General features: G+C 43.1%; 1 long non-coding RNA gene across 1 annotated transcript in view; it reads right to left on the bottom strand.

The window, feature by feature from the left end:
- Positions 1–11,917: 11,917 nt before the first annotated feature.
- Positions 11,918–20,200, bottom strand: part of LOC128111424 (uncharacterized) — a 33,154-nt gene continuing 24,871 nt past the window's right edge. The window contains exon 3 of the long non-coding RNA XR_008218650.1: positions 11,918–12,006. This is a non-coding gene — a long non-coding RNA (uncharacterized LOC128111424). The remainder of the gene's footprint in view (positions 12,007–20,200) is intronic.

Here is a 20,200-nt window from a genome sequence, read left to right as displayed (position 1 = left end):
CTTCTACTCTACTGTGTTTCTTATAGAGCCAGAACAGTCAGCTTGCTCAGAACATAAGAACTGTGCTTCCTACACACATGGGCCATATCTCATTCAACTCTGCTTAGAAAACTTACAAGAGCAGTAGCTTCTCTTGCGTCCAATACACTGCACTTGCTGGGAACAGATGCGAGTGCTCTATGCACTGTGTATGGTCAATTGAGCACAATAGTGACTCTCCCTACCAGAAAACAACACTTGCTGCTAGGACCAGAAACTGCATATGATTCAACTCCGTTTATGAAAGGGAATTCAACTCTAACTCGCCTTACAAGAAACACATTCTGCTTTTGAATAAGCAGCACTCATCTACTCTACTATGTTTTCTATAGAGCCAGAACAGTCAGCTTGCTCAGAACCAACGAACTGTGTTTTCCTACACACACGGGCCATATGTAGTTCAACTCTGCTTAGGAAACTGACAGGAACAGTAGCTTCCCTTGCGTCCAATACACTGCACTTGCTGGGAACAGTTGCGAGTTCTATCTGTACTGTGTATGGCCTTTTGAGCACAATAGTGAGTCTCCTTACCAAAAAACAACTCTTGCTGCTAGGGACCAGAAACTGCATGAGATTCAACACCCTTTATGAAAGGGAATTCAACTCTAACTCGCCTTACAGGAAACACACACTGCTTTTGAGAAAGCAGCAACTCTTCTACTCTACTGTGTTTCCTATAGAGCCTGAACAGTCAGCTTGCTCAGAACCAAAGAACTGTGCTTCCTACACACAAGGGCCATATCTAGTTCAACTCTGATTAGGAAACTGAAAAGAACAGTCGCTTCTTAGGGTCCAATACACTGCACTTGCTGGGAACAGACACGAGTGCTATTTGCACTGTGTATGGCCAACTGAGCACAATAGTGACTCCTCCCTTACCAGAAAATAAACTCTTGCTACTAGGACCAGAAACTGCATGTGATTCAACTCCGTTTATGAAAGGGAATTCAACTCTAGCTCTATTTGCACTGGATAAGCACAATAGTGACTCTCCTTACCAGAAAACAACTCTTGCTGCTAGGACCAGAAACTGCATGTGATTCAACTCCGTTTATGAAAGGGAATTAAACTCTAGTTCGCAATACAAGAAACACACTCTGCTTTTGAGAAAACAGCACTCTTCTACTCTACCTGTGTTTCCTATAGAGCCAGAGCAGTCAGCTTGCTCAGAACAAAAGAACTGTGCCTTCCTACACAAAAGAGACATATCTAGTTCAAACTCTGATTCGGAAACTGACAAGAACAGTAGCTTCTCTTGCGTCCAATACACTGCACTTGCTGGGAATAGACGCGAGTGCTATCTGCACTGTGTATGGCCAATTGCACACAATTGTGACTCTCCTTACCTGAAAACAGACTCTTGCTGCTAGGAGCAGAAAATTCATGTGATTCAACTCCCGTTTATGAAAGGGAATTCAACTCTAGCTCGCCTTACAAGAAACACACTCTGCTTTTGAGAAAGCAGCACTCTTCTTCTCTAATGTGTTTCCTATAGAGCCAGATGAGTCCAGCTGGTTCAGAAAAAAAAGACTGTACTTCCTACACACGGGCCATATCTACTTCAACTCTGCATAGGAAACTGACATGAAAAGTAGCTTCTCTTCCCTCCAATACACTGTCCTTCCTGGGAAACAGACGTGAGTGCTATTTGCAGTGTGTATGTCAATGCGAGCGCACCAGTGACTACCCTTACCAGAAAAAAATTCTTGCTTCTAGGTCCGAAAACTGCATGTGATTCAACTCCGTTTATGAATGGGAAAGCAACACTAGCTCACCTTACAAGAAACCACACTCTGTTTTTGAAAAAGAAGTACTCTTCTACTCTACTGTGTTTCCTAGAGGTACAGAAGAGTGAGCTTGCTCAGAACAAAAGAACTGTGCTTCCTACACACAGGTGTAGCTAGAATTTTTTCCTGTCCCACAGTCAGGACAAAACTCTTTCACCTGCCGGTCCCACAGCCGCTCAAACCCGACCAAGTAAACACAGAGACTTATATTGGTTACAAACTGTATGGCCGTGTCAGGCTTCTTGCTAACTGTTCTTACAGCTTAAATTAATCCATTTCCATTATTCTATACCTTGCCACATGGCTCATGTCTTACCGGCATCGTCACATGCAGTTTGTCATCATGGCGGCGGGCAGTCTCTCTGTGACTCAGGCTTACACTTGCCAGCTTTATTCTCCTCCTTTTCCCGCATACACTTCCTGCCTAGCCAATGGCCAAAGAGAGATTTATTTATTGACTAATTACCAACACATTTGCCATACAGAACATCCCACAGCACATGGGCATATATATTTCAACTCTGCTTAGGAAACTGACAAGAACAGTAGATTTTCTTCTGTCCAATACAGTGAACTTGCTGTGAACAGGACACGAGTGCTATTTGCACTGTGTATGGCAATGGGAGCTCACTAGTTAATCTCCTTAAAAGAAAACATCTCTTGCTGCTAGGACCAGAAAACTGCATGTGATTCAACTGCTTTTATGAAGGGGAAAGCAACACTAGCTCACCTTACAAGAAACACACTCTGCTTTTGAGAAAGGAGCACTCTAATACTCTACTGGGTTTCCTATATGGCCAGAACAGTGAGCTTGCTCAGAACAAAAAAACTGTGCTTCCTACACACATGGGACATTTGTAGTTCAACTCTGCTTGGAAACTGACAAGAACCAGTAGCTACTCTTCTCTCCAAAACACTGTCCTTGCTGGGAACAGATGCAAGTGCTATTTTCACTGTGTATGGCAATGGGAGCACAGTAGGGACTCTCCTTAACAGAAAACAACTCTTTGCTACTAGGACCAGAAAACTGCATGTGAATCAACTACGCTTATGAAGGGGAATGTAACACTAGCTTGCCTTACAAGAAACACACTCTGCTTTAGAGAAAGGAGCACTCTTCTACTCTACTGGGTTTCCTAAAGGGCCAGAGCAGTGAGCTTGCTCAGAACAAAAGAACTGTGCTTCCTACACCCGGGCAACATCTAGTTCAACTCTGCTTAGGAAACTGACAAGAATAGTAGCTTCTCTTCCCTCCAATACACTGTCCTTGCTGGGAACAGACGTGAGTGCTATTTGCACTGTGTATGGCAAAGGAAGCGCAATAGTGACTCTCCTTACCAGAAACCAATTCTTGCTGCTAGGACAAGAATCTGCATGTGATTCAACTCCGTGTATGAAACAGAATTCAACTTTAGCTCGCCTTACAAGAAAAACACTCTGCTTTTGAGAAAGCAGCACTCTTCTACTCTAATGTGTTTCCTATAGAGCCAGAACAGTCAGCTAGCACAGAAAAAAAGACCTGTGATCGTACACAAATGGGCCATATCTAGTTCAACAATGCTTAGGAAAATGACAAGAACAGTAGCTTCTCTTGCGTCCAATACACTGCACTTGCTAGGAACAGACGCGAGTCCTATTTGCACTGTGTATGGGCAATTGAGCATAAGAGTGACTCTCCTTACCAGAAAACAACTCTTTCTGCTAGGACCAGAAACTGCATATGATTCAACTCCGTTTATGAAAGGGAATTCAACTCTAACTCGCCTTACAGGAAACACACTCTGCTTTTGAGAAAGCAGCACTCTTCTACTCTACTCTGTTTCCTATAGAGCCAGAACAGTCAGCTTGCTCAGAACAAAAGAACTGTGCTTCCTACACACACGGGCCATTATCTATTTCAACTATGATTAGGAAACTGACAAGAACAGTAGCTTCTTATGGGTCCCATACACTGCACTTGCTGGGAACAGACGCGAGTCCTTTTTGCACTGTGTATGGCCAATTGAGCACAATAGTGAGTCCTCTTACCAGAAAACAACACTTGCTGCTAGGACCAGAAACTGCATATGATTCAACTCCGTTTATGAAAGGGAATTCAACTCTAACTCGCCTTAAAAGACACACATTCTGCTTTTGAGAAAGCAGCACTCTTCTACTCTACTGTGTTTTCTATAGAGCCAGAACAGTCAGCTTGCTCAGAACCAAAGAACTGTGCTTCCTACACACACGGGCCATATCTAGTTCAACTGTGCTTATGAAACTGAAAAGAACAGTAGCTTCTCTTGCGTCCAATACACTGCACTTGCTGGGAAAAGACGCGAGGGCTATTTGCAATGTGTATGGCCAATTGAGCACAATAGTGTCTCTCCTTACCAAAAAACAACTCTTGCTGCTAGGAACAGAATCTGCATGTGATTCAACTTCGTTTATGAAACAGAATTCAACTCTAGCTCGCCTTACAAGAAACACACTCTGCTTTTGAGAAAGCAGCAGTCTTCTACTCTAATATATTTCCAATAGAGCCAGAACAGTCAGCTGGCTCAGAACAAAAGACTGTACTTCCTACACACAAGGGCCATATCTAGTTCAACTCTACTTAGGAAACTGACAAGAGCAGTAGCTTCTATTGCGTCCAAAACTTGCACTTGCTGGAAACAGACGTGAGTGCTATTTGCACTGTGTATGGCCAATTGAGCACAATAGTGACTCTCCTTACCAGAAAACAACTCTTGCTGGTTAGACGAGAAACTCCATGTGATTCAACTACGTTTATGAAAGGGAATTCAACTCTAGCTCTCCATAAAAGAAACACACTCTTCTTTTGAGAAAGTAGCACTCTTCTACTCTACTGTGTTTCTTATAGAGCCAGAACAGTCAGCTTGCTCAGAACATAAGAACTGTGCTTCCTACACACATGGGCCATATCTCATTCAACTCTGCTTAGAAAACTTACAAGAGCAGTAGCTTCTCTTGCGTCCAATACACTGCACTTGCTGGGAACAGATGCGAGTGCTCTATGCACTGTGTATGGTCAATTGAGCACAATAGTGACTCTCCCTACCAGAAAACAACACTTGCTGCTAGGACCAGAAACTGCATATGATTCAACTCCGTTTATGAAAGGGAATTCAACTCTAACTCGCCTTACAAGAAACACATTCTGCTTTTGAATAAGCAGCACTCATCTACTCTACTATGTTTTCTATAGAGCCAGAACAGTCAGCTTGCTCAGAACCAACGAACTGTGTTTCCTACACACACGGGCCATATGTAGTTCAACTCTGCTTAGGAAACTGACAGGAACAGTAGCTTCCCTTGCGTCCAATACACTGCACTTGCTGGGAACAGTTGCGAGTTCTATCTGTACTGTGTATGGCCTTTTGAGCACAATAGTGAGTCTCCTTACCAAAAAACAACTCTTGCTGGAAGGACCAGAAACTGCATGAGATTCAACACCCTTTATGAAAGGGAATTCAACTCTAACTCGCCTTACAGGAAACACACACTGCTTTTGAGAAAGCAGCACTCTTCTACTCTACTGTGTTTCCTATAGAGCCTGAACAGTCAGCTTGCTCAGAACCAAAGAACTGTGCTTCCTACACACAAGGGCCATATCTAGTTCAACTCTGATTAGGAAACTGAAAAGAACAGTCGCTTCTTAGGGTCCAATACACTGCACTTGCTGGGAACAGACACGAGTGCTATTTGCACTGTGTATGGCCAACTGAGCACAATAGTGACTCCCCTTACCAGAAAAAAACTCTTGCTACTAGGACCAGAAACTGCATGTGATTCAACTCCGTTTATGAAAGGGAATTCAACTCTAGCTCTATTTGCACTGGATAAGCACAATAGTGACTCTCCTTACCAGAAAACAACTCTTGCTGCTAGGACCAGAAACTGCATGTGATTCAACTCCGTTTATGAAAGGGAATTAAACTCTAGTTCGCAATACAAGAAACACACTCTGCTTTTGAGAAAACAGCACTCTTCTACTCTACTGTGTTTCCTATAGAGCCAGAGCAGTCAGCTTGCTCAGAACAAAAGAACTGTGCTTCCTACACAAAAGAGACATATCTAGTTCAACTCTGATTCGGAAACTGACAAGAACAGTAGCTTCTCTTGCGTCCAATACACTGCACTTGCTGGGAATAGACGCGAGTGCTATCTGCACTGTGTATGGCCAATTGCACACAATTGTGACTCTCCTTACCTGAAAACAACTCTTGCTGCTAGGAGCAGAAAATTCATGTGATTCAACTCCGTTTATGAAAGGGAATTCAACTCTAGCTCGCCTTACAAGAAACACACTCTGCTTTTGAGAAAGCAGCACTCTTCTTCTCTAATGTGTTTCCTATAGAGCCAGATGAGTCAGCTGGTTCAGAAAAAAAGACTGTACTTCCTACACACGGGCCATATCTACTTCAACTCTGCATAGGAAACTGACATGAAAAGTAGCTTCTCTTCCCTCCAATACACTGTCCTTCCTGGGAACAGACGTGAGTGCTATTTGCAGTGTGTATGTCAATGCGAGCGCACCAGTGACTACCCTTACCAGAAAAAAATTCTTGCTTCTAGGTCCGAAAACTGCATGTGATTCAACTCCGTTTATGAATGGGAAAGCAACACTAGCTCACCTTACAAGAAACACACTCTGTTTTTGAAAAAGAAGTACTCTTCTACTCTACTGTGTTTCCTAGAGGTACAGAAGAGTGAGCTTGCTCAGAACAAAAGAACTGTGCTTCCTACACACAGGTGTAGCTAGAATTTTTTCCTGTCCCACAGTCAGGACAAAACTCTTTCACCTGCCGGTCCCACAGCCGCTCAAACCCGACCAAGTAAACACAGAGACTTATATTGGTTACAAACTGTATGGCCGTGTCAGGCTTCTTGCTAACTGTTCTTACAGCTTAAATTAATCCATTTCCATTATTCTATACCTTGCCACATGGCTCATGTCTTACCGGCATCGTCACATGCAGTTTGTCATCATGGCGGCGGGCAGTCTCTCTGTGACTCAGGCTTACACTTGCCAGCTTTATTCTCCTCCTTTTCCCGCATACACTTCCTGCCTAGCCAATGGCCAAAGAGAGATTTATTTATTGACTAATTACCAACACATTTGCCATACAGAACATCCCACAGCACATGGGCATATATATTTCAACTCTGCTTAGGAAACTGACAAGAACAGTAGATTTTCTTCTGTCCAATACAGTGAACTTGCTGTGAACAGACACGAGTGCTATTTGCACTGTGTATGGCAATGGGAGCTCACTAGTTAATCTCCTTAAAAGAAAACATCTCTTGCTGCTAGGACCAGAAACTGCATGTGATTCAACTGCTTTTATGAAGGGGAAAGCAACACTAGCTCACCTTACAAGAAACACACTCTGCTTTTGAGAAAGGAGCACTCTAATACTCTACTGGGTTTCCTATATGGCCAGAACAGTGAGCTTGCTCAGAACAAAAAAACTGTGCTTCCTACACACATGGGACATTTGTAGTTCAACTCTGCTTGGAAACTGACAAGAACAGTAGCTTGCTGGGAACAGATGCAAGTGCTATTTTCACTGTGTATGGCAATGGGAGCACAGTAGGGACTCTCCTTAACAGAAAACAACTCTTGCTACTAGGACCAGAAACTGCATGTGAATCAACTACGCTTATGAAGGGGAATGTAACACTAGCTTGCCTTACAAGAAACACACTCTGCTTTAGAGAAAGGAGCACTCTTCTACTCTACTGGGTTTCCTAAAGGGCCAGAGCAGTGAGCTTGCTCAGAACAAAAGAACTGTGCTTCCTACACCCGGGCAACATCTAGTTCAACTCTGCTTAGGAAACTGACAAGAATAGTAGCTTCTCTTCCCTCCAATACACTGTCCTTGCTGGGAACAGACGTGAGTGCTATTTGCACTGTGTATGGCAAAGGAAGCGCAATAGTGACTCTCCTTACCAGAAACCAATTCTTGCTGCTAGTACAAGAATCTGCATGTGATTCAACTCCGTGTATGAAACAGAATTCAACTTTAGCTCGCCTTACAAGAAAAACACTCTGCTTTTGAGAAAGCAGCACTCTTCTACTCTAATGTGTTTCCTATAGAGCCAGAACAGTCAGCTAGCACAGAAAAAAAGACCTGTGATCGTACACAAACGGGCCATATCTAGTTCAACTATGATTAGGAAACTGACAAGAACAGTAGCTTCTTATGGGTCCAATACACTGCACTTGCTAGGAACAGACGCGAGTCCTATTTGCACTGTGTATGGGCAATTGAGCATAAGAGTGACTCTCCTTACCAGAAAACAACTCTTTCTGCTAGGACCAGAAACTGCATATGATTCAACTCCGTTTATGAAAGGGAATTCAACTCTAACTCGCCTTACAGGAAACACACTCTGCTTTTGAGAAAGCAGCACTCTTCTACTCTAATGTGGTTCCTATAGAGCCAGAACAGTCAGCTTGCACAGAAAAAAAGACCTGTGATCGTACACACACGGGCCATATCTAGTTCAACAATGCTTAAGAAAATGACAAGAACAGTAGCTTCTCTTGCGTCCAATACACTGCACTTGCTAGGAACAGAAGCGAGTCCTATTTGCACTGTGTATGGGCAATTGAGCATAAGAGTGACTCTCCTTACCAGAAAACAACTCTTTCTGCTAGGACCAGAAACTGCATATGATTCAACTCCGTTTATGAAAGGGAATTCAACTCTAACTCGCCTTACAAGAAACACACTCTGCTTTTGAGAAAGCAGCACACTTCTACTCTACTGTGTTGTCTCTCCTTACCAAAAAACAACTCTTGCTGCTAGAACCAGAATCTTCATGTGATTCAACTCCTTTTATGAAACAGAATTGAACTCTAGCTCGCCTGAAAGGAAACACACTCTGCTTTTGAGAAAGCAGCACTCTTCTACCCTACTGTATAGAGCCAGAACAGTCAGCTTGTTCAGAACCAAAGATCTGTGCTTCATACACACAAAGGCCATAACTAGTTCAACTCTGCTTAGGAAACTGACAAGAACAGTAATTTCTCTTCCGTCCAATACACTGCACTTGCTGGGAACAGATACGAGTGCTATTTGCACTGGGTATGGCCAATTGAGCACAATAGTGACTTTCCCTACCAGAAAACAACTCTTGCTGCTAGGACCAGAATCTGCATGCGATTCAACTATGTTTATGAAAGGGAATTTAACTCTAGCTCGCCTTACAAGAAACACACTCTGCTTTTGAGAAAGCAGCACACAACTACTCTACTCTGTTTCCTATAGAGCCAGAACAGTCAGCTTGCTCAGAACAAAAGAACTGTGCTTCCTACACACACGGGCCATTATCTATTTCAACTATGATTAGGAAACTGACAAGAACAGTAGCTTCTTATGGGTCCCATACACTGCACTTGCTGGGAACAGACGCGAGTCCTTTTTGCACTGTGTATGGCCAATTGAGCACAATAGTGAGTCCTCTTACCAGAAAACAACACTTGCTGCTAGGACCAGAAACTGCATATGATTCAACTCCGTTTATGAAAGGGAATTCAACTCTAACTCGCCTTACAAGAAACACATTCTGCTTTTGAGAAAGCAGCACTCTTCTACTCTACTGTGTTTCTTATAGTGCCAGAACAGTCAGCTTGCTCAGAACATAAGAACTGTGCTTCCTACACACATGGGCCATATCTCATTCAACTCTGCTTAGAAAACTTACAATAGCAGTAGCTTCTCTTGCGTCCAATACACTGCACTTGCTGGGAACAGACGCGAGTGCTCTATGCACTGTGTATGGTCAATTGAGCACAATAGTGACTCTCCCAACCAGAAAACAACACTTGCTGCTAGGACCAGAAACTGCATATGATTCAACTCCGTTTATGAAAGGAAATTCAACTCTAACTCGCCTTACAAGAAACACATTCTCCTTTTGAATAAGCAGCTCTCTTCTACTCTACTATGTTTTCTATAGAGCCAGAACAGTCAGCTTGCTCAGAACCAACGAACTGTGCTTCCTACACACACGGGCCATATGTAGTTCAACTCTGCTTAGGAAACTGACAGGAACAGTAGCTTCCCTTGCGTCCAATACACTGCACTTGCTGGGAACAGTTGCGAGTTCTATCTGTACTGTGTATGGCCTTTTGAGCACAATAGTGACTCTCCTTACCAAAAAACAACTCTTGCTGCTAGGACCAGAAACTGCATGAGATTCAACACCCTTTATGAAAGGGAATTCAACTCTAACTCGCCTTACAGGAAACACACTCTGCTTTTGAGAAAGCAGCACTCTTCTACTCTACTGTGTTTCCTATAGAGCCTGAACAGTCAGCTTGCTCAGAACCAAAGAACTGTGCTTCCTACACACACGGGCCATATCGAGTTCAACTGTGCTTAGGAAACTGAAAAGAACAGTAGCTTCTCTTGCGTCCAATACACTGCACTTGCTGGGAAAAGACGCGAGGGCTATTTGCAATGTGTATGGCCAATTGAGCACAATAGTGTCTCTCCTTACCAAAAAACAACTCTTGCTGCTAGGAACAGAATCTGCATGTGATTCAACTTCGTTTATGAACCAGAATTCAACTCTAGCTCGCCTGACAGGAAACACACTCTGCTTTTGAGAAAGCAGAAGTCTTCTACTCTACAGTGTTTCCTATAGATCCAGAACAGTCAGCTTGCTCAGAACTAAAGAACTGTGCTTCCTACACACAAGGGCCATATCTAGTTCAACTCTGATTAGGAAACTGAAAAGAACAGTCGCTTCTTAGGGTCCAATACACTGCACTTGCTGGGAACAGACACGAGTGCTATTTGCACTGTGTATGGCCAACTGAGCACAATAGTGACTCCCCTTACCAGAAAAAAACTCTTGCTGCTAGGACCAGAAACTGCATGTGATTCAACTCCGTTTATGAAAGGGAATTCAACTCTAGCTCTATTTGCACTGGATAAGCACAATAGTGACTCTCCTTTCCAGAAAACAACTCTTGCTCTTAGGACCAGAAACTGCATGTGATTCAACTCCGTTTATGAAAGGGAATTAAACTCTAGTTCGCATTACAGGAAACACACTCTGCTTTTGAGAAAACAGCACTCTTCTACTCTACTGTGTTTCCTATAGAGCCAGAGCAGTCAGCTTGCTCAGAACAAAAGAACTGTGCTTCCTACACAAAAGAGACATATCTAGTTCAACTCTGATTCGGAAACTGACAAGAACAGTAGCTTCTCTTGCGTCCAATACACTGCACTTGCTGGGAATAGACGCGAGTGCTATCTGCACTGTGTATGGCCAATTGCGCACAATTGTGACTCTCCTTACCTGAAAACAACTCTTGCTGCTAGGACCAGAAAATTCATGTGATTCAACTCCGTTTATGAAAGGGAATTCAACTCTAGCTCGCCTTACAAGAAACACACTCTGCTTTTGAGAAAGCAGCACTCTTCTTCTCTAATGTGTTTCCTATAGAGCCAGATGAGTCAGCTGGTTCAGAAAAAAAGACTGTACTTCCTACACACGGGCCATATCTACTTCAACTCTGCATAGGAAACTGACATGAAAAGTAGCTTCTCTTCCCGCCAATACACTGTCCTTCCTGGGAACAGACGTGAGTGCTATTTGCAGTGTGTATGTCAATGCGAGCGCACCAGTGACTCCCCTTACCAGAAAAAATTTCTTGCTTCTAGGTCCGAAAACTGCATGTGATTCAACTCCGTTTATGAATGGGAAAGCAACACTAGCTCACCTTACAAGAAACACACTCTGTTTTTGAAAAAGAAGTACTCTTCTACTCTACTGTGTTTCCTAGAGGTACAGAAGAGTGAGCTTGCTCAGAACAAAAGAACTGTGCTTCCTACACACAGGTGTAGCTAGAATTTTTTCCTGTCCCACAGTCAGGACAAATCTCTTTCACCTGCCAGTCCCACAGCCGCTCGAACCCGACCAAGTAAACACAGAGACTTATATTGGTTACAAACTGTATGGCCGTGTCAGGCTTCTTGCTAACTGTTCTTACAGCTTAAATTAATCCATTTCCATTATTCTATACCTTGCCACATGGCTCATGTCTTACCGGCATCGTCACATGCAGTTTGTCATCATGGTGGCGGGCAGTCTCTCTGTGACTCAGGCTTACACTTGCCAGCTTTATTCTCCTCCTTTTCCCGCATACACTTCCTGCCTAGCCAATGGCCAAAGAGAGATTTATTTATTGACTAATTACCAACACATTTGCCATACAGAACATCCCACAGCACATGGGCATATATATTTCAACTCTGCTTAGGAAACTGACAAGAACAGTAGATTTTCTTCTGTCCAATACAGTGAACTTGCTGTGAACAGACACGAGTGCTATTTGCACTGTGTATGGCAATGGGAGCTCACTAGTTAATCTCCTTAAAAGAAAACATCTCTTGCTGCTAGGACCAGAAACTGCATGTGATTCAACTGCTTTTATGAAGGGGAAAGCAACACTAGCTCACCTTACAAGAAACACACTCTGCTTTTGAGAAAGGAGCACTCTAATACTCTACTGGGTTTCCTATATGGCCAGAACAGTGAGCTTGCTCAGAACAAAAAAACTGTGCTTCCTACACACATGGGACATTTGTAGTTCAACTCTGCTTGGAAACTGACAAGAACAGTAGCTACTCTTCTCTCCAAAACACTGTCCTTGCTGGGAACAGATGCAAGTGCTATTTTCACAGTGTATGGCAATGGGAGCACAGTAGGGACTCTCCTTAACAGAAAACAACTCTTGCTACTAGGACCAGAAACTGCATGTGAATCAACTACGCTTATGAAGGGGAATGTAACACTAGCTTGCCTTACAAGAAACACACTCTGCTTTAGAGAAAGGAGCACTCTTCTACTCTACTGGGTTTCCTAAAGGGCCAGAGCAGTGAGCTTGCTCAGAACAAAAGAACTGTGCTTCCTACACCCGGGCAACATCTAGTTCAACTCTGCTTAGGAAACTGACAAGAATAGTAGCTTCTCTTCCCTCCAATACACTGTCCTTGCTGGGAACAGACGTGAGTGCTATTTGCACTGTGTATGGCAAAGGAAGCGCAAAAGTGACTCTCCTTACCAGAAACCAATTCTTGCTGCTAGGACAAGAATCTGCAAGTGATTCAACTCCGTGTATGAAACAGAATTCAACTTTAGCTCGCCTTACAAGAAAAACACTCTGCTTTTGAGAAAGCAGCACTCTTCTACTCTAATGTGTTTCCTATAGAGCCAGAACAGTCAGCTTGCACAGAAAAAAAGACCTGTGATCGTACACACACGGGCCATATCTAGTTCAACAATGCTTAGGAAAATGACAAGAACAGTAGCTTCTCTTGCGTCCAATACACTGCACTTGCTAGGAACAGACGCGAGTCCTATTTGCACTGTGTATGGGCAATTGAGCATAAGAGTGACTCTCCTTACCAGAAAACAACTCTTTCTGCTAGGACCAGAAACTGCATATGATTCAACTCCGTTTATGAAAGGGAATTCAACTCTAACTCGCCTTACAGGAAACACACTCTGCTTTTGAGAAAGCAGCCCTCTTCTACTCTACTGTGTTTCCTATAGAGCCTGAACAGTCAGCTTGCTCAGAAAAAAAGAACTGTGCTTCCTACACACACGGGCCATATCTAGTTCAACTGTGCTTAGGAAACTGAAAAGAACAGTAGCTTCTCTTGCGTCCAATACACTGCACTTGCTGGGAAAAGACGCGAGGGCTATTTGCAATGTGTATGGCCAATTGAGCACAATAATGTCTCTCCTTACCAAAAAACAACTCTTGATGCTAGGAACAGATTCTGCATGTGATTCAACTTCGTTTATGAAACAGAATTCAACTCTAGCTCGCCTTACAAGAAACACACTCTGCTTTTGAGAAAGCAGCAGTCTTCTCCTGTATTGTATTTCCTATAGAGCCAGAAGAGTCAGCTTCCTACACACAAAGGCCAAATCTAGTTCAACTCTGCTTAGGAAACTGACAAGAACAGTAACTTCTCTTGGGTCCAATACACTGCACTTGCTGGGTACAGACGCGAGTGCTATCTGCACTGTGTATGGCCAAATCAGCACAATATTCACTGTCCTTAACAGAAAACGACTCTTGCTGCTAGGACCAGAAACTGCATGTGATTCAACTCTGTTTATGGAAGGGAATTCAACTCTAGCTCGCCTTACAAGAAACACACTCTGCTTTTGAGAAAGCAGCACACAACTACTCTACTCTGTTTCCTATAGAGCCAGAACAGTCAGCTTGCTCAGAACAAAAGAACTGTGCTTCCTACACACACGGGCCATTATCTATTTCAACTATGATTAGGAAACTGACAAGAAAAGTAGCTTCTTCTGGGTCCAATACACTGCACTTGCTGGGAACAGACGCGAGTCCTTTTTGCACTGTGTATGGCCAATTGAGCACAATAGTGACTCTCCTTACCAGAAAACAACTCTTGCTGCTAGGACAAGAATCTGCATGTGATTCAACTCCGTGTATGAAACAGAATTCAACTTTAGCTCGCCTTACAAGAAAAACACTCTGCTTTTGAGAAAGCAGCACTCTTCTACTCTAATGTGTTTCCTATAGAGCCAGAACAGTCAGCTTGCACAGAAAAAAAGACCTGTGATCGTACACACACGGGCCATATCTAGTTCAACAATGCTTAAGAAAATGACAAGAACAGTAGCTTCTCTTGCGTCCAATACACTGCACTTGCTAGGAACAGACGCGAGTCCTATTTGCACTGTGTATGGGCAATTGAGCATAAGAGTGACTCTCCTTACCAGAAAACAACTCTTTCTGCTAGGACCAGAAACTGCATATGATTCAACTCCGTTTATGAAAGGGAATTCAACTCTAACTCGCCTTACAAGAAACACACTCTGCTTTTGAGAAAGCAGCACACTTCTACTCTACTGTGTTGTCTCTCCTTACCAAAAAACAACTCTTGCTGCTAGAACCAGAATCTTCATGTGATTCAACTCCTTTTATGAAACAGAATTGAACTCTAGCTCACCTGAAAGGAAACACACTCTGCTTTTGAGAAAGCAGCACTCTTCTACCCTACTGTATAGAGCCAGAACAGTCAGCTTGTTCAGAACCAAAGATCTGTGCTTCATACACACAAAGGCCATAACTAGTTCAACTCTGCTTAGGAAACTGACAAGAACAGTAATTTCTCTTCCGTCCAATACACTGCACTTGCTGGGAACAGATACGAGTGCTATTTGCACTGGGTATGGCCAATTGAGCACAATAGTGACTTTCCCTACCAGAAAACAACTCTTGCTGCTAGGACCAGAATCTGCATGCGATTCAACTATGTTTATGAAAGGGAATTTAACTCTAGCTCGCCTTACAAGAAACACACTCTGCTTTTGAGAAAGCAGCACACAACTACTCTACTCTGTTTCCTATAGAGCCAGAACAGTCAGCTTGCTCAGAACAAAAGAACTGTGCTTCCTACACACACGGGCCATTATCTATTTCAACTATGATTAGGAAACTGACAAGAACAGTAGCTTCTTATGGGTCCCATACACTGCACTTGCTGGGAACAGACGCGAGTCCTTTTTGCACTGTGTATGGCCAATTGAGCACAATAGTGAGTCCTCTTACCAGAAAACAACACTTGCTGCTAGGACCAGAAACTGCATATGATTCAACTCCGTTTATGAAAGGGAATTCAACTCTAACTCGCCTTACAAGAAACACACTCTGCTTTTGAGAAATCAGCAGTCTTCTACTCTAATATATTTCCAATACAGCCAGAACAGTCAGCTGGCTCAGAACAAAAGACTGTACTTCCTACACACAAGGGCCATATCTAGTTCAACTCTACTTAGGAAACTGACAAGAGCAGTAGCTTCTATTGCGTCCAATACTTGCACTTGCTGGAAACAGACGTGAGTGCTATTTGCACTGTGTATGGCCAATTGAGCACAATAGTGACTCTCCTTACCAGAAAACAACTCTTGCTGGTTAGACCAGAAACTCCATGAGATTCAACTACGTTTATGAAAGGGAATTCAACTCTAGCTCTCCATAAAAGAAACACACTCTTCTTTTGAGAAAGTAGCACTCTTCTACTCTACTGTGTTTCTTATAGAGCCAGAACAGTCAGCTTGCTCAGAACAAAAGAACTGTGCTTCCTACACACATGGGCCATATCTCATTCAACTCTGCTTAGAAAACTTACAAGAGCAGTAGCTTCTCTTGCGTCCAATACACTGCACTTGCTGGGAACAGACGCGAGTGCTCTATGCACTGTGTATGGTCAATTGAGCACAATAGTGACTCTCCCTACCAGAAAACAACACTTGCTGCTAGGACCAGAAACTGCATATGATTCAACTCCGTTTATGAAAGGGAATTCAACTCTAACTCGCCTTACAAGAAACACATTCTGCTTTTGAATAAGCAGCACTCTTCTACTCTACTATGTTTTCTATAGAGCCAGAACAGTCAGCTTGCTCAGAACCAACGAACTGTGCTTCCTACACACACGGGCCATATGTAGTTCAACTCTGCTTAGGAAACTGACAGGAACAGTAGCTTCCCTTGCGTCCAATACACTGCACTTGCTGGGAACAGTTGCGAGTTCTATCTGTACTGTGTATGGCCTTTTGAGCACAATAGTGACTCTCCTTACCAAAAAACAACTCTTGCTGCTAGGACCAGAAACTGCATGAGATTCAACACCCTTTATGAAAGGGAATTCAACTCTAGATCGCCTTACAGGAAACACACTCTACTTTTGAGAAAGCAGCACTCTTCTACTCTACTGTGTTTCCTATAGAGCCTGAACAGTCAGCTTGCTCAGAACCAAAGAACTGTGCTTCCTACACGCACGGGCCATATCTAGTTCAAATGTGCTTAGGAAACTGAAAAGAACAGTAGCTTCTCTTGTGTCCAATACACTGCACTTGCTGGGAAAAGACGCGAGGGCTATTTGCAATGTGTATGGCCAATTGAGCACAATAGTGTCTCTCCTTACCAAAAAACAACTCTTGCTGCTAGGAACAGAATCTGCATGTGATTCAACTTCGTTTATGAAACAGAATTCAACTCTAGCTTGCCTGACAGGAAACACACTCTGCTTTTGAGAAAGCAGAATTCTTCTACTCTACAGTGTTTCCAAAAATCCAGAACAGTCAGCTTGCTCAGAACTAAAGAACTGTGCTTCCTACACACAAGGGCCATATCTAGTTCAACTCTGATTAGGAAACTGATAAGAACAGTCGCTTCTTAGGGTCCAATACACTGCACTTGCTGGGAACAGACACGAGTGCTATTTGCACTGTGTATGGCCAACTGAGCACAATAGTGACTCCCCTTACCAGAAAAAAACTCTTGCTGCTAGGACCAGAAACTGCATGTGATTCAACTCCGTTTATGAAAGGGAATTCAACTCTAGCTCTATTTGCACTGGATAAGCACAATAGTGACTCTCCTTACCAGAAAACAACTCTTGCTGCTAGGACCAGAAACTGCATGTGATTCAACTCCGTTTATGAAAGGGAATTAAACTCTAGTTCGCATTACAAGAAACACACTCTGCTTTTGAGGAAACAGCACTCTTCTACTCTACTGTGTTTCCTATAGAGCCAGAGCAGTCAGCTTGCTCAGAACAAAAGAACTGTGCTTCCTACACAAAAGAGACATATCTAGTTCAACTCTGATTCGGAAACTGACAAGAACAGTAGCTTCTCTTGCGTCCAATACACTGCACTTGCTGGGAATAGACGCGAGTGCTATCTGCACTGTGTATGGCCAATTGCGCACAATTGTGACTCTCCTTACCTGAAAACAACTCTTGCTGCTAGGACCAGAAAATTCATGTGATTCAACTCCGTTTATGAAAGGGAATTCAACTCTAGCTCGCCTTACAAGAAACACACTCCGCTTTTGAGAAAGCAGCACTCTTCTTCTCTAATGTGTTTCCTATAGAGCCAGATGAGTCAGCTGGCTCAGAAAAAAAGACTGTACTTCCTACACACGGGCCATATCTACTTCAACTCTGCATAGGAAACTGACATGAAAAGTAGCTTCTCTTCCCTCCAATACACTGTCCTTGCTGGGAACAGACGTGAGTGCTATTTGCACTGTGTATGGCAAAGGAAGCGCAATAGTGACTCTCCTTACCAGAAAACAACTCTTGCTGCTAGGACCAGAATCTGCATGCGATTCAATATGTTTATGAAAGGGAATTCAACTCTAGCTCGCCTTACAAGAAACACACTCTGCTTTTGAGAAAGCAGCACACAACTACTCTACTCTGTTTCCTATAGAGCCAGAACAGTCAGCTTGCTCAGAACAAAAGAACTGTGCTTCCTACACACACGGGCCATTATCTATTTCAACTATGATTAGGAAACTGACAAGAACAGTAGCTTCTTATGGGTCCCATACACTGCACTTGCTGGGAACAGACGCGAGTCCTTTTTGCACTGTGTATGGCCAATTGAGCACAATAGTGAGTCCTCTTACCAGAAAACAACACTTGCTGCTAGGACCAGAAACTGCATATGATTCAACTCCGTTTATGAAAGGGAATTCAACTCTAACTCGCCTTACAAGAAACACACTCTGCTTTTGAGAAAGCAGCACTCTTCTACTCTACTGTGTTTTCTATAGAGCCAGAACAGTCAGCTTGCTCAGAACCAAAGAACTGTGCTTCCTACACACACGGGCCATATCTAGTTCAACTGTGCTTAGGAAACTGAAAAGAACAGTAGCTTCTCTTGCGTCCAATACACTGCACTTGCTGGGAAAAGACGCGAGGGCTATTTGCAATGTGTATGGCCAATTGAGCACAATAGTGTCTCTCCTTACCAAAAAACAACTCTTGTTGCTAGGAACAGAATCTGCATGTGATTCAACTTCGTTTATGAAACAGAATTCAATTCTAGCTCGCCTTACAAGAAACACACTCTGCTTTTGAGAAAGCAGCAGTCTTCTACTCTAATATATTTCCGATACAACCAGAACAGTCAGCTGGCTCAGAACAAAAGACTGTACTTCCTACACACAAGGGCCATATCTAGTTCAACTCTACTTAGGAAACTGACAAGAGCAGTAGCTTCTATTGCGTCCAATACTTGCACTTGCTGGAAACAGACGTGAGTGCTATTTGCACTGTGTATGGCCAATTGAGCACAATAGTGACTCTCCTTACCAGAAAACAACTCTTGCTGGTTAGACGAGAAACTCCATGTGATTCAACTACGTTTATGAAAGGGAATTCAACTCTAGCTCTCCATAAAAGAAACACATTCTTCTTTTGAGAAAGTAGCACTCTTCTACTCTACTGTGTTTCTTATAGAGCCAGAACAGTCAGCTTGCTCAGAACATAAGAACTGTGCTTCCTACACACATGGGCCATATCTCATTCAACTCTGCTTAGAAAACTTACAAGAGCAGTAGCTTCTCTTGCGTCCAATACACTGCACTTGCTGGGAACAGACGCGAGTGCTCTATGCACTGTGTATGGTCAATTGAGCACAATAGTGACTCTCCTACCAGAAAACAACACTTCCTGCTAGGACCAGAAACTGCATATGATTCAACTCCGTTTATGAAAGGAAATTCAACTCTAACTCGCCTTACAAGAAACACATTCTCCTTTTGAAAAAGCAGCACTCTTCTACTCTACTATGTTTTCTATAGAGCCAGAACAGTCAGCTTGCTCAGAACCAACGAACTGTGCTTCCTACACACACGGGCCATATGTAGTTCAACTCTGCTTAGGAAACTGACAGGAACAGTAGCTTCCCTTGCGTCCAATACACTGCACTTGCTGGGAACAGTTGCGAGTTCTATCTGTATTGTGTATGGCCTTTTGAGCACAATAGTGACTCTCCTTACCAAAAAACAACTCTTGCTGCTAGGACCAGAAACTGCATGAGATTCAACACCCTTTATGAAAGGGAATTCAACTCTAACTCGCCTTACAGGAAACACACTCTGCTTTTGAGAAAGCAGCACTCTTCTACTCTACTGTGTTTCCTATAGAGCCTGAACAGTCAGCTTGCTCAGAACCAAAGAACTGTGCTTCCTACACACACGGGCCATATCGAGTTCAACTGTGCTTAGGAAACTGAAAAGAACAGTAGCTTCTCTTGCGTCCAATACACTGCACTTGCTGGGAAAAGACGCGAGGGCTATTTGCAATGTGTATGGCCAATTGAGCACAATAGTGTCTCTCCTTACCAAAAAACAACTCTTGCTGCTAGGAACAGAATCTGCATGTGATTCAACTTCGTTTATGAAACAGAATTCAACTCTAGCTCGCCTTACAAGAAACACACTCTGCTTTTGAGAAAGCAGCAGTCTTCTACTCTAATATATTTCCAATACAACCAGAACA

The sequence above is a fragment of the Peromyscus californicus genome, unplaced genomic scaffold, assembly GCF_007827085.1.
Source record: "Peromyscus californicus insignis strain IS unplaced genomic scaffold, ASM782708v3 Scaffold_160__1_contigs__length_80793, whole genome shotgun sequence".
Taxonomy (NCBI): domain Eukaryota; kingdom Metazoa; phylum Chordata; class Mammalia; order Rodentia; family Cricetidae; genus Peromyscus; species Peromyscus californicus.
The sequence above is the reverse complement of the archived record's forward strand: the minus strand, read 5'-3'. Positions and strand labels throughout refer to the sequence as shown.